The 13,817-nt window shown below is 38.3% G+C and overlaps 1 protein-coding gene across 2 annotated transcripts in view; it reads right to left on the minus strand.

Moving 5' to 3' along the window:
• LOC126485162 (protein argonaute-2) overlaps positions 1 to 13,817 on the minus strand; it is a gene marked incomplete in the record, with an annotated part of 212,790 nt that overhangs the window by 96,494 nt on the left and 102,479 nt on the right.

A 13,817-nucleotide genomic window follows, 5' to 3' on the forward strand; every position in this document is an offset into this window, starting at 1 on the left:
TGTTTCTGTGAGGCATCAAGCCTGCATACACTGGAACTTTGTGAAGTAAGAACCATGCCACACACCTTGTGTCATTAGGCAAGGCAATATCTGTCATCTTTTGCAACTACCATGAAGCTATACAAAGTTTATTCATGCTCTCTCGGGCACACCACAGCCCTGTGAAGACCAGTTCAATCAGAATATGCTTGCAATGCTGAAGTCCAAGTAATATGGCTCCAACATAACTGACTGCTTAAGTTCATTTGATGACTCAGAAGGAAAAGCATACCACTTCCAACAGGGTCTATGCCTAGTAAATAAGTGCAGTGTTCAAACCAGCTTTCAGGTTGAGAACAACTTTAATGTTTTCCACATTAAAATACAAGTATCAACTGGTAACATAATGTGACATACAACAGCATTATTCTTAATTGTTAATCACAAATCTACAAATGAGTTTCAGAGGAAGAGTTCTTTATCAAGTTGCCTTCAAGACTTCAATATACATCACATTATATAGTTTCACATACAGATCACCATTAGCATTGTGTTTCACAACATGATAACAATCATACTTGAATTTATTTAATTTACATTTTTCTTGGGCTTGATAACAATCTAAGAGTAGGGCTTAATAGATTGCCGCCACAGAAAATTGGGACTAATCTATTAAGAGGATGAAGTCTTACCATTCAATGCTATGGACAAGATCTGTTCTACTATCACTAATATGAGATAGTGTGTGGACTGTGAAAGCAATTGCAAGGTTGTCTGAAGTGATGTCATCTGCATAAAACTTGTCTAATGTGCACAGCTATTTCACTTGTGTAGTCACTAGTCAACCTTTTTGCAACTGACTTCCGAAGCTTCCCCCCTCCAAATACAGATAAATGATGCCTGGCAGACAATTGTTTTCACCAACCAGTGCGCCACAAAAACCTTCTCAAACATATTCTCAGCCTGAATATTATAACTTTCTTGAGACTGAGACGCTTATGTCCACAAATTAGTACGATTTTAGAAAGCATCGCTCGTGTGGAACTCACCTTGTCCTTTTCTCGTATGACAAATTGCTAACTATGGATGAAGGGCAACTAGCAAGATTCCAAATTTCTAGATTTCCAAAAAGCATTTGATACGGTGCTCCATTTCAGGCTCTAACAAAGGTATGAGCATACGGAATACATTAGCTGATATGCAACTGACTCTATTACGAATCAAGCTGGGATCTCTTTACTTCCTCCCTTGTTTTGCCATCTGCCTTCTTAATTTTTTTTTTTTGCCTAATTACATTAACATACATGAGTATAATCTGCATTTTCATAAAAGAGAAAGGTTGGCCCTCAGTCTTAAGAAATATAGTACCAGATCTAATATTGCGCTTAGTTTTGTGTATTTACTCGATTTCCTAATTTATTTTGACTATCCCTAGTTAATATCTTTTGTTATAGAGTGAAATCAGTAATTGTTTCATGACTTAAATTCTATTGTTGACTTATAAACAAATATAAATTCTGTACTAATTAATAAATATTTGGAAGAACCACCACTAAGGATTCTTTAAGTATTTGTGTAAAAAGCAACTGTGTGACTGTTGGCTACATCATTTATAGTAGTCAGTGTTGAACTTCAACCCCCCATTTTTCAGCCAGTATAACAACACAGGATGTCGACACCGAGGACTGTCAACAAAGAAATAAAGCAGGCGAACGTCACAACTCGAAAATTTCTTAGGTAATAGAACCCTGTATGTTGTCCTCGATGGCAAATGTTTATGAAACAAGGGTATCATCAGGAATGCACCAGGGAAGTGTGATAAGACTGCTGTCGTTCTCTATACACATAAATGATTTGGCAGGTGGTTGTATGCTGATGATGCTGTGGTGCATGGTAAGGTGTCAAAGTTGAGTGACACAAGACAACTTTAGACAAAATTTCTAGTTGATGGTGTGATGAATGGCAACTAGCTCTAACTGTGGAAAAATGTAACTTAACGCAGATGAGTAGGAAAAAAAGAAAGTAATATTTGGTTAGAGTATTACTAGTGTCCTGCTTGTCCTGGGTGTTAACGTTGCAAAGCAATATGAAATGGAACAAGCACGGAAGAACTGTGGTAGGGAAGGCAAATGGTCGACTTCGGTTTATTGGGAGAATTTTAGGAAAGAGTGGTTCACCTGTAAAGGATATCGCATATAGGACACTTGTACGACCTATTCTTGAGCACTGCTCGAGTGTTTGCGATCCTTACCAGCTCATATTGAGGGAAGATATCAAAGCAATTCAGAGCCAGGCTGCTAGATTAGTTACCAGTAGGTTCGAACAAAATTTAAGTGTTTCAGAGATGCTTTGGAAAATCAAACGGGAATCCCCTAGAGGGAAGACAATGTTCTTTTTGAGAACCACTATTGAGAAAAATTAAAGAAATGGCACTTGGAGCCGACTGCTGAACGATTCTACTGCCACCAACATACACTGCCCTTAAGGACCATGAAGATAAGATTCGAGAAATTAGGGCTCATATGAAAGCATATACACAGTCTTTTTCTCTCACTCTATCTGTGAGTGGAACAGGAACGGAAATGACTATTAGTGGTACAGGGTATCCTCCACCAAACAAATGCCCAGTGGGCAGGACATTTATATTTGGGCTTTTGCCCCCGAATTTGCACCAAGTCTTTTAAACGCCAAAAATCTGGGCGTTTATATAAAAAAAAAAAAGAACTTTTTAAAGTTTTTACTGCTGGTATTTGTAAAGTATCAATTAAAATAAGGGATGAATAATTCTGATATTAAAAGTTGATAATGTTTACACTTAAAACTATGTATATCATTCATTGCCTTTATTACTATGAATAAAAAGAAAGAAGAGAGAAGCATGTTTGTTTACTTGCATTCTAACTTGATATACCAAGAAAGAGTACATGTTGCTAACAGCTGCTTATCATTTATACTGTTCTTTTTAGTAATGTAACTCTCTTCATAATTAATGTCAAATCTCTGAACATTACTGAAGAATGATTATTGATAGCAAAATTATTACTGAATGTATTGAACAGCTGGCATGTGTTTCTTGATGATAAATGTATTCTTAAACATTAAACTGTTTTCGTAGCAACATCTGAGCCCTACTATAGTTTTCTGTTCTGCTCCTTTCTTTATCTACTTTTGTACAACTGCACTGCTCTGATGATAAAATGAGGATACTAACATAAAAAAGATTTAATACCAAAGAATCGATGCCAAGACACTGCACTGAATCTAGTAAAGAATAAGTTCCCTCACACTGTTCCACTTGGGTGCCGAGCTCACCTATTGAACTTGTACTCAGATATTTTATACTATCAAGCAATCAAAACTTTCAAGGCAAATGCAGTAGAGGTTGTCAAAACAGAAGAAACCAGACACATTTTACAAGTAGTGTTCGATAAAATATTAGGTTAAAAAAAAAAATTTCACTGAAGTTTTCACGACAGAGAAGATGGGGGAGCCATATTTTTCATCTTGAAATTTTGCAATTAGCTTAAGTTGTCTTATAAACCTTAGTTGTAAAAGAAGAGACGTAGTCATACCTGCAGCCTGAACAGAGTTCTGGGAACCCAATTCTTTATTTGATTACAACTTTAAGAGTTAAATGAGCCTCATGTTCTCAAAATAACCAAAAACTTCAATAAGTTGTAGAAGTTCTCGTTGCGAAACTAATGTCCTCTCCACAGCAATCTGCAGAAGAAAAGTCAATCTTATCTAAATTCCAAGCTAGGAAGGAATTCATTGTGTCTTCTATCCATCTTGCGGCTAATCTACTTGATCCAGCAGCACAAGGTAGTAATCTGAAGCCTATCGAGACACTTGATGCAATAAGATTTGTTTGTGGCACAGCAAAGAACACTGGACGAAATGTTATTCAAGTTAGAGAGAACTTGGCTGATTATAGGGAGAAACAAGGAATGTGATCCAGATAATTTGTATGGGAAGGAGTGGGTCTCACTCTAAGGAAGATAATTGTTGTGTACATCCCTTATTGTAGTGCCAAGGTTTAAGATGAACTTGTGAATTGGCAGAAATTGCCATAAAAATACTGGGCACACCAGTTACATATACTGCTACAGTGTTCCTTCAGCACTTTTAGATGGATCCACAGGGGAAAAGAAGAAGAAGAACAAGAAACAATCTCATCAGACAGCTGCAAAACTAACCTACCTCTCCTATAACTAGAAGTTGATGAATGGAGCAGGAACATGACCTAACCCTGTCAATACCAAGGAAAAGTCCATACTGAAGTGTCCAAGCAAAGACAAAATGGAAAGGAATCCAGTATTCAGGGAGGAATCAGATTCAGGAGAGTCTGAGTCAGAGTCGGAACTCTATAACTCTTTAACTTCTGAAGATCATGAAACTGACAACAATTTTTAATCTTTTTGCAGTTGTGTAATTAACTAAAATACTATATACAGGCCAGTTACTTAATATAAACTGCACTATACCTCAAAAATTCCTTTTAACTGGAGTATTGTTTTTTTTCTTTCTTTCTTTTTTCTTTCTTTCTTTCTTTCTCATGTACTACTCGAAGAATTGACCTCATTAAAGGTCGATTATCAATTAATACTTAAAATGCATACATGCCTGGGCATTTCTGAATTGTGGGCATTTGCCCAAGCATCTATCCTGCGGATTTAATATGACTTAAGTTGGGAGGATGAAAAGGAGAGTCAAAGCTAACCCAGGCTAAGTCTATGGATGGCTGGGATTGTGTATGGTAACTTATCATAATACAAAGATAATGCCTGGTGTTTGTATACTGAGACTGCAGAATGCAATCTGGAAAATGACAATCAGCTCTTCAGTCTCTCAGATACCGCCATCACTACAGTGAGATGGCAAAGATTGTCCCATTGATAAGGCAGTGTGTGTATCGATGATCCCTGCACAGCTGGAGGCATCATCACAGACATCCTGCATAAATGCAAATTCATGCTGTGCCGCAGCAGTTAAAAGCAAGATGTGGTAAAAGACAATAGTAAACTCGGAACAATGATTCAGTCTTGTGCCCAGAGCTACAATCTCTCTCTCTCTCTCTCTCTCTCTCTCTCTCTCTCTCTCTCTCTCACACACACACACACACACACACACACACACACACACACACACACACACACCAATGCAGTTTCAAAGCATTCCAGTATCAATGTGTGAGAAAGCACATTTACAAAGGTCTAACACGGTCCTAATTAGTAAAATGGCCATCTACTACCTGTTAATGTCAATGAGAGAATGATTTCCAAGCACTGTTTAAGACTGGCTGAGAATGGTACAGAATCATCAATGTTCCTTGAAATTTCATGCAACTAGTTAAGTGTTTTTCCCTTACCCTGTCTATTGTCGACGCTGGAAAGCTGAGTAAGTGCCATTATTGTTAGAAGATTATGAAAGTAGCCTGAGTGCTGTCAAGAAGCAAAAGTATAGGTTTGCTTTTATTTGGGTGGTGAAAATTAAGCTTCTACATAATAAATAGCTTCTTGTTTAACTGTGTGTTTGAAGAGTTTATCAATATAAATGAGCAACAGATTGAGTTACCTTAGAAACTCTAGTATGCTTCACAAACACACACATAAGAGGTCAAAACAGCCCTCTTTGCTCCACAAGCATGATATTCCACTTTAGTTCTAATTACTTACTCTATGTATTTTAAAGACTTTCAAAGTGTATCATATCATTTCCATCTTCTTTATGGCATCAGACCTCTCCAAACAAAAAATTTACCTTCTGACAACATAACAACAAGAAGCAGAAAAAAAGTTGGGTGAAGAGATGGTGTAAACAAAAGACAACACTTTCAACCTCATCACCAACTAGAAGAAAAAAGTTTGTTGCATACATCAGCGTGTTTAATAAAGGATTGAGCTCTGTCTTTACATGAAACATTCTAGCACGTGCTTTCTAAAATACGATTTCTTTATAACTGCAGATTATTTTTAGCTGAATAGCTATTTTCTTTATATCTAAATAAAAGTACTAGGGGTAAGCAATAATTTCTTAACATTTATGGGTCACCAGCACTCCCAAGGTGTGGCTCAGCGGTTACCTCATTCCACCTGCTGGTGTCAACCGCATACTGAACAGACTATCATTTACAGCACTTTCTTGTAGAATACAGTTATATGTAAACGACAACACCCAATAATAAATCGACAAACGTAAAGGAATTACACTATAAATAAACAGAACACAAAGCTGGGAAAATTACAGAAGATAAAAACAAGAGCACAAACAGGCAAGCAAATGCAACAACATTCATAACCAAAATTTATTAATGCGTGTGAGATCCCAGTAGTATGCCATTGTCAATCAGAAAATTTCAACAAATTCCAAACAATACACAATGCACCTCACCAACTCGTCCTTGTGCCCTACATGTACTTATATCGACAGTGAAGAACACAGATTTATATGTATTAATATGACAGCAACATGGACCACGACCCCAACCAAAAAAATGCTGGCAGGAGTCAAGAGAACTGCATCTTACCGTATTTACTCGAATCTAAGCCGCACTTTTTTTCTGGTTTTTGTAATCCAAAAAACCGCCTGCGGCTTAGAATCGAGTGCAAAGCAAGCGGAAGTTCTGAAAAATGTTGGTGGGTGCCACCATAACTTATTCCTGCCGTCGAATATATGTAGCGCTACACAGGCATACTTTGTAGACACAAAGATAAATACTGGCGCCAAAACCTCTGCGTCAGTAAAAAAAAAAAAAAAAAAAAAAAGGTGGAAGACGAGCTTTTCTCTCCGCCCCAAGTTTCGACCACTGCATTTTCATACATTATCCAACAAAGTAAATACAAATTCTGTGTTGTTCATCTTCGAATGTAGCAGTATTTCAGTGTACTACGAAAACCCGACTGGCAAGACTGTTTGGGATCTTTGTCAATATGGCCAACTCCACGTTCTGGATTTTTTCCTATCTGTGAGAAGAGATGGTTGCTTATAGGAACTTTTATAAATTGTGAATGACATGCAGTATTCTAGTCACCATAAGACTAATACGAATATAAACATTTTGTCATGTATTGTTTCGTGTTTGCTGCTATCTCTGCCTAATAAACCACAAAACTAGAGTGAGACAACAGTAAACGCGGAAGAATATACATATCAAGTCATGTTTATATTCGTATTATTCTTATGCTTAACAGTGATACAGTCAGAAATGAAGCATGGCAATTGACTAGATTTTTAAATCTAAGATGACTAATTTCTGTGCAGAATGTAATGTACTAAAGAGACGCCTGCAAAGATTTTCAAACGGAGAAAAATTTTCACTAAACTCTCGTTCAGAACATCATATATCATACGCAGTCTATTATTTGGTTCTTGTTGATCATTATCAAAGAAAGCAGCAGTGTAAGTAACAACAAATAGCAGTCTCTTGCCATTGTTTCGCTAATGAGACAATTCCTCTCTCTCTCTCTCTCTCTCTCTCTCTCTCTCTCTCTCTCTCTTTTTTTTTTTTTTATTGTAAGTGGCGGTAGCGCCCACAAAAGCAAGCCATGCCGGGAGCGGCGACAGGCGGTAAACACTTAACACGCACTGTCAGAATGCGACAAAGAATGCATGACACAGTACAGTAATGCATTTTCAGCTTAGAGTGACGTAAACACCTATAACAAAGAAAACTGCGCTTATCAGATCAAAGAAAAATAAGCAATCAATTCAAACCAGACAAAGCATGTGAAAAAGGAAGGGTACCCGTATAAATACGGATGGAGCGCCTGACGCATAGCAATGGCTACCTACTAAAGCTTAACTGCTAAGCTTACGACTCGAACCAAACTACTGTAGGTGTATCATCATTCCTTCGACCTAAATTGTCTCTGATATTACAATGGACCAACTTTGTTTCGATTTGGAGATGCGGTCTAAAACTTTTCTCTCCCCTTGAATTTCGAGTCTCAAATTTCAGGTGCGGCTTAGATTTGAGTATATACGGTATATGATAACAGTGGGCTTTTCAACCCAGACGATGTCCCCTATCGCAAAATGAGGAGAAAAAACAGTGAACTGGTTGTATGTTACATTCAAACAAGTGAACTGAACTTTTAGGTGTGCCTCACCTTTAATAGACGGGTAATTATAAACAATAATTTGCATTTTATTTTGTCTTCAGGAAAAGTTTTAGTTATCTACAACGCTACAGGAATATCAGAGAAAAGAATTACTGGAATGGTAGAGTTAATTTGTAATAGTGTTTTCTTAATGACATTAAATTTTGGTTTATTACTTGTCATTAGATGAATGTGACATACCAATGTTGTAATATTTATTAATGGGCTGTGTACTGCATATGTGAAAGAACAATTGTAGAGCTGTAAGCTTGGGAGAGCCAGTCTTGACAAAACTCGACCATCTGGTGAGCAAGATGTATGACACAGGCCAAATACCCACAGACTTCAAGAAGAATATAATAATTCCAATCCCAAAGAAAGCAGGTGTTGACAGATGTGAAAATTACAGAACTATCAGTTTAATAAGTCACAGCTGCAAAATACTAACGCGAATTCTTTACAGACGAATGGAAAAACTGGTAGAAGTGGACCTCGGGGAGCATCAGTTTGGATTCCGTAGAAATGTTGGAACACGTGAGGCAATACTAACCTTACGACTTATCTTAGAAGAAAGATTAAGAAAAGGCAAACCTACGTTTCTAGCATTTGTAGACTTAGATAAAGCTTTTGACAACGTTAACTGGAATACTCTCTTTCAAATTCTGAAGGTGGCAGGGGTGAAATACAGGGAGCGAAAGGCTATTTACAATTTGTACAGAAACCAGATGGCAGTTATAAGAGTCGAGGGACATGAAAGGGAAGCATTGCTTGGGAAGGGAATAAGACAGGGTTGTAGCCTCTCCCCGATGTTGTTCAATCTGTATATTGAGCAAGCAGTAAAGGAAACAAAAGAAAAATTCGGAGTAGGTATTAAAATTCATGGAGAAGAAGTAAAAACTTTGAGGTTTGCCGATGACATTGTAATTCTGTCAGAGACAGCAAAGGACTTGGAAGAGCAGTTGAACGGAATGGACAGTGTCTTGAAAGGAGGGTATAAGATGAACATCAACAAAAGCAAAACGAGGATAATGGAATGTAGTCAGATTAAATCGGGTGATGCTGAGGGAATTAGATTAGGAAATGAGACACTTAAAGTAGTAAAGGAGTTTTGCTATTTAGGGAGTAAAATAACTGATGATGGTCGAAGTAGAGAGGATATAAAATGTAGACTGGCAATGGCAAGGAAATCGTTTCTTAAGAAGAGAAATTTGTTAACATCGAGTATAGATTTAAGTGTCAGGAAGTCGTTTCTGAAAGTATTTGTATGGAGTGTAGCCATGTATGGAAGTGAAACATGGATGATAACCAGTTTGGACAAGACGAGAATAGAAGCTTTCGAAATGTGGTGCTACAGAAGAATGCTGAAGATAAGGTGGGTAGATCACGTAACTAATGAGAAGGTATTGAATAGGATTGGGGAGAAGAGAAGTTTGTGGCACAACTTGACTAGAAGAAGGGATCGGTTGGTAGGACATGTTTTGAGGCATCATCAAGGGATCACAAGTTTAGCATTCGAGGGCAGTGTGGAGGGTAAAAATCGTAGAGGGAGACCAAGAGATCAATATACTAAGCAGATTCAGATGGATGTAGGTTGCAGTAAGTACTGGGAGAAGAAGAAGCTTGCACAGGATAGAGTAGCATGGAGAGCTGCATCAAACCAGTCTCAGGACTGAAGACCACAACAACAACAAGGACTGTAGTGTCAAAGGTTTTGTCAATAAGTTACTGTACAGAGTGGTAAAGTGTCAGACCACAAATATAAATGTCTCGGGTTCGATCTGTGGTCAATATTAGGACTTTCACTTCACATACACATACACATACAGTCTGTGTATGTGCGGATGGATATGAGTGTGTGTGCGAGTGTATACCTGTCCTTTTTTCCCCCTAAGGTAAGTCTTTCCGCTCCCAGGATTGGAATGACTCCTTACCCTCTCCCTTAAAACCCACATCCTTTTGTCTTTCCCTCTCCTTCCCTCTTTCCTGATGAGGCAACAGTTTGTTGCGAAAGCTTGAATTTTGTGTGTATGTTTGTGTGCCTATCAACGTGCCAGCGCTTTCGTTTGGTAAGTCACATCATCTTTGTTTTCAGGTATATTTTTCCCATGTGGAATGTTTCCCTCCCCTCTTCAGGAACCACACGTTTGTCTGGCCTCTCAACAGATACCCCTCCGTTGTGGTTGCACCTACAGTACGGTTATCTGTATCGTTGAGGCAAGTAAGCCTCCCCACCAACAGCAAGGTCCATGGTTCATGGGGGGCATATATACAAAATCAAATAGGGGTAATGCAGGAGTAGGTTTAATAATGAATAAAAAAATAGGAGTGCGGGTAAGCTAGTACAAATAGCATAGTGAACCCATTATTGTGGCCAAGATAGACACGAAGCCCACACCTACTACAGTAGTACAAGTTTATATGCCAACTAGCTCTGCAGATGACGAAGAAATTGATGAAATGTATGATGAGATAAAAGAAATTATTCAGGTAGTGAAGGGAGATGAAAATTTAATAGTCATGGGTGATTGGAATTCAACAGTGGGAAAAGGAAGAGAAGGAAACGTAGTAGGTGAATATGGATTAGGGCTAAGAAATGAAAGAGGAAACCGCCTGGTAGAATTTTGCACAGAGCATAACTCAATCATAGCTAACACTTGGTTCAAGAATCATGAAAGAAGGTTGTATACATGGAAGAACCCTGGAGATACTAGAAGGTTTCCGATAGATTATATAATGGTAAGACAGAGATTTAGGAACCAGGTTTTAAATTGTAAGACATTTCCAGGGGCAGATGTGGACTCTGTCCACAATCTATTGGTTACTGAAGAAAGCTACTGAAGAAACTGCAAAGAGGTGGGAATTTAAGGAGATGGGACCCGGATAAACTGAAAGAACCAGAGGTTGTACAGAGTTTCAGGGAGAGCATAAGGGAACAATTGACAGGAATGTGGGAAAGAAACACAGTAGAAGAAGAATGGGTAGCTTTGAGGGATGAAATAGTGAAGGCAGCAGAGGATCAAATAAGTAAAAAGACGAGGGCTGGTAGAAACCCTTGGGCAACAGAAGAGATGCTGAATTTAATTGATGAAAGGAGAAAATACAAAAATGCAGTAAATAAAGCAGGCAAAAAGGAATACAAACGTCTAAAAAATGAGATGGACAGGAAGTGCAAAATGGCTAAGCAGGGATGGCTAGAGGACAAATGTAAGGATGTAGAGGCTTATCTCAATAGGGGTAAGATAGATACTGCCTACAGGAAAATTAGAGACCTTTGGAGAAAAGAGAACCACTTGTATGAACATCAAGAGCTCAGATGGATACCCAGTTCTAAGTAAAGAAGGGAAAGCAGAAAGGTGGAACGAGTACATAGAGGGTCTATAGAGGGGCGATGTTCTTGAGAACAATATTATGGAAATGGAAGAGAATGTAGATGAAGATGAAATGGGAAATATGATACTGCGTGAAGAGTTTGACAGAGCATTGAAAGACCTAAGTCGAAACAAGGCCCCGGGAGTAGACAACATTCCATTAGAACTACCGACAGCCTTGGGAGAGCCAGTCCTGATAAAACTCTTACCATCTGGTGAGCAAGATGTATGTGACAGGCGAAATTCCGTCAGACTTCAAGAAGAATATAATAATTCCAACCCCAAAGAAAGCAGGTGTTGACAGATGTGAAAATTACCGAACTATCAGTTTAATAAGTCACAGCTGCAAAATACTAATGCGAATTCTTTACAGACGAATGGTAAAACTGGTAGAAGCCGACCACGGGGAAGATCAGTTTGGATTCTGTAGAAATATTGGAACACGTGAGGCAATACTGACCCTACGACTTAGCTTAGAAGCTAGATTAAGGAAAGACAAACCTATGTTTCTAGCATTTGTAGACTTAGAGAAAGCTTTTGACAATGTTGACTGGAATACTCTCTTTCAAATTCTGAAGGTGGCAGGGGTAAAATACAGGGAGCAAAAGGCTATTTACAATTTGTACAGAAACCAGATGGCAGTTATGAGAGTCAAGGGACATGAAAGGGAAGCAGTGGTTGGGAAGGGAGTGAGACAGGGTTGTAGCCTATCCCCGATGTTATTCAATCTGTTTATTGAGCAAGCAGTAAAGGAAACAAAAGAAAAATTCAGAATAGGTATTAAAATCCATGGAGAAGAAATAAAAACTTTGAGGTTTGCCAATGACATTGTAATTCTGTCAGAGACAGCAAAGGACTTGAAGAGCAGTTGAACGGAATGGACAGTGTCTTGAAAGGAGGATATAAGATGAACATCAACAAAAGCAAAACGAGGATAATGGAATGTAGTCGAATTAAGTCAAGTGATGCTCAGGGAATTAGATTAGGAAATGAGACAATTAAAGTAGTAGACGAGTTTTGCTATTTGGGGAGGAGCAAAATAACTGATGATGGTCGAAGTAGAGAGGATATAAAATGTAGACTGGCAATGGTAAGGAAAGCGTTTCTGAAGAAGAGAAATTTGTTAACATCTAGTATTGATTTAAGTGTCAGGAAGTCCTTTCTGAAAGTATTTGTACGGAGTGTTGCCATGTATGGAAGTGAAACATGGACGATAAATAGTTTACACACGAAGAGAATAGAAGCTTTCAAAATGTGGTGCTACAGAAGAGTGCTGAAGATTAGATGGGTTGATCACTTAACTAATGAGGAGTTATTGAATAGAATTGGGGAGGGGAGGAGTTTGTGGCACAACTTGACTAGAAGAAGGGATCGGTTGGTAGAACATGTTCTGAGGCATCAAGGGATCACCAATTTAGTACTAGAGGGCAGCGTGGAGGGTAAAAATTGTAGAGGTAGACCATGAGATGAATACACAAAGCAGATTCAGAAAGATGTAGGGTGCAGCAGGTACTGGGAGATGATGAAGCTTGCACAGGATAGAGTAGCATGGAGAGCTGCATCAAACCAGTCTCTGTACTGAAGACCACAACAACAACAACAACATGTAATAGGGTTTCAACAATAATGCCCTGCTCCTTTTGTCCAAGCTCATGTTGACACATCAACAAATGCACTGCGACTGGTCACATGTGTGAGACCATGAATCATGATGACTGATCACGGCACCTGATAGCCATAGTTGGAACTGGACAGCAGCACTGTGCTGCATGGAAATCATGCACACCATACTCTGGACATCAATGCTACAAAGTTTGGTACTCGTAAGGAAGTTAGTTTTCCATGTTATAATGTGTTAAATAGGGAAAGTTTAATTATAACCACACAGTATTTCATTGAAACAATATCATAGCCGTCGAAGCCTCTTCCACTGATGGTCAATGGCATTATTTTTCCAAATGTTGGACATAAGTGGGGTAAATGCGTTTATCCTTTTCAATTCCTATAAAGACGATAATCTGTTGAGCCACTTTAATTTTTTAAAGAAGCTTGCAAACTCATTGGCAACATCAAAGATAAAAAGCAGGTCAACAACTGCCACATACTTTGTGAATTTCGTGCAACCATTCACCACGTTTTGGGTGTAGCAGAACCACGAATAAAAGTCACTGTAGAAAGACTGGGAAAACACACAACATGTTCCATCTGTGATCCAAAAAAGAAGAAAAAGATGCTTTATATTAGTCATTGTTGCAAGAAGCCAATCTAACTTGATATCTCTACAAAAATTTTCAGCAAATGTAAAGAAAACTTCTGAGAAGGAACCTAAAAACCTGAAAAGTACTGACATAATTTTAATTTTTTGGATGTT

Source organism: Schistocerca serialis, chromosome 1 (assembly GCF_023864345.2).
Source record: "Schistocerca serialis cubense isolate TAMUIC-IGC-003099 chromosome 1, iqSchSeri2.2, whole genome shotgun sequence".
Classification (NCBI taxonomy): domain Eukaryota; kingdom Metazoa; phylum Arthropoda; class Insecta; order Orthoptera; family Acrididae; genus Schistocerca; species Schistocerca serialis.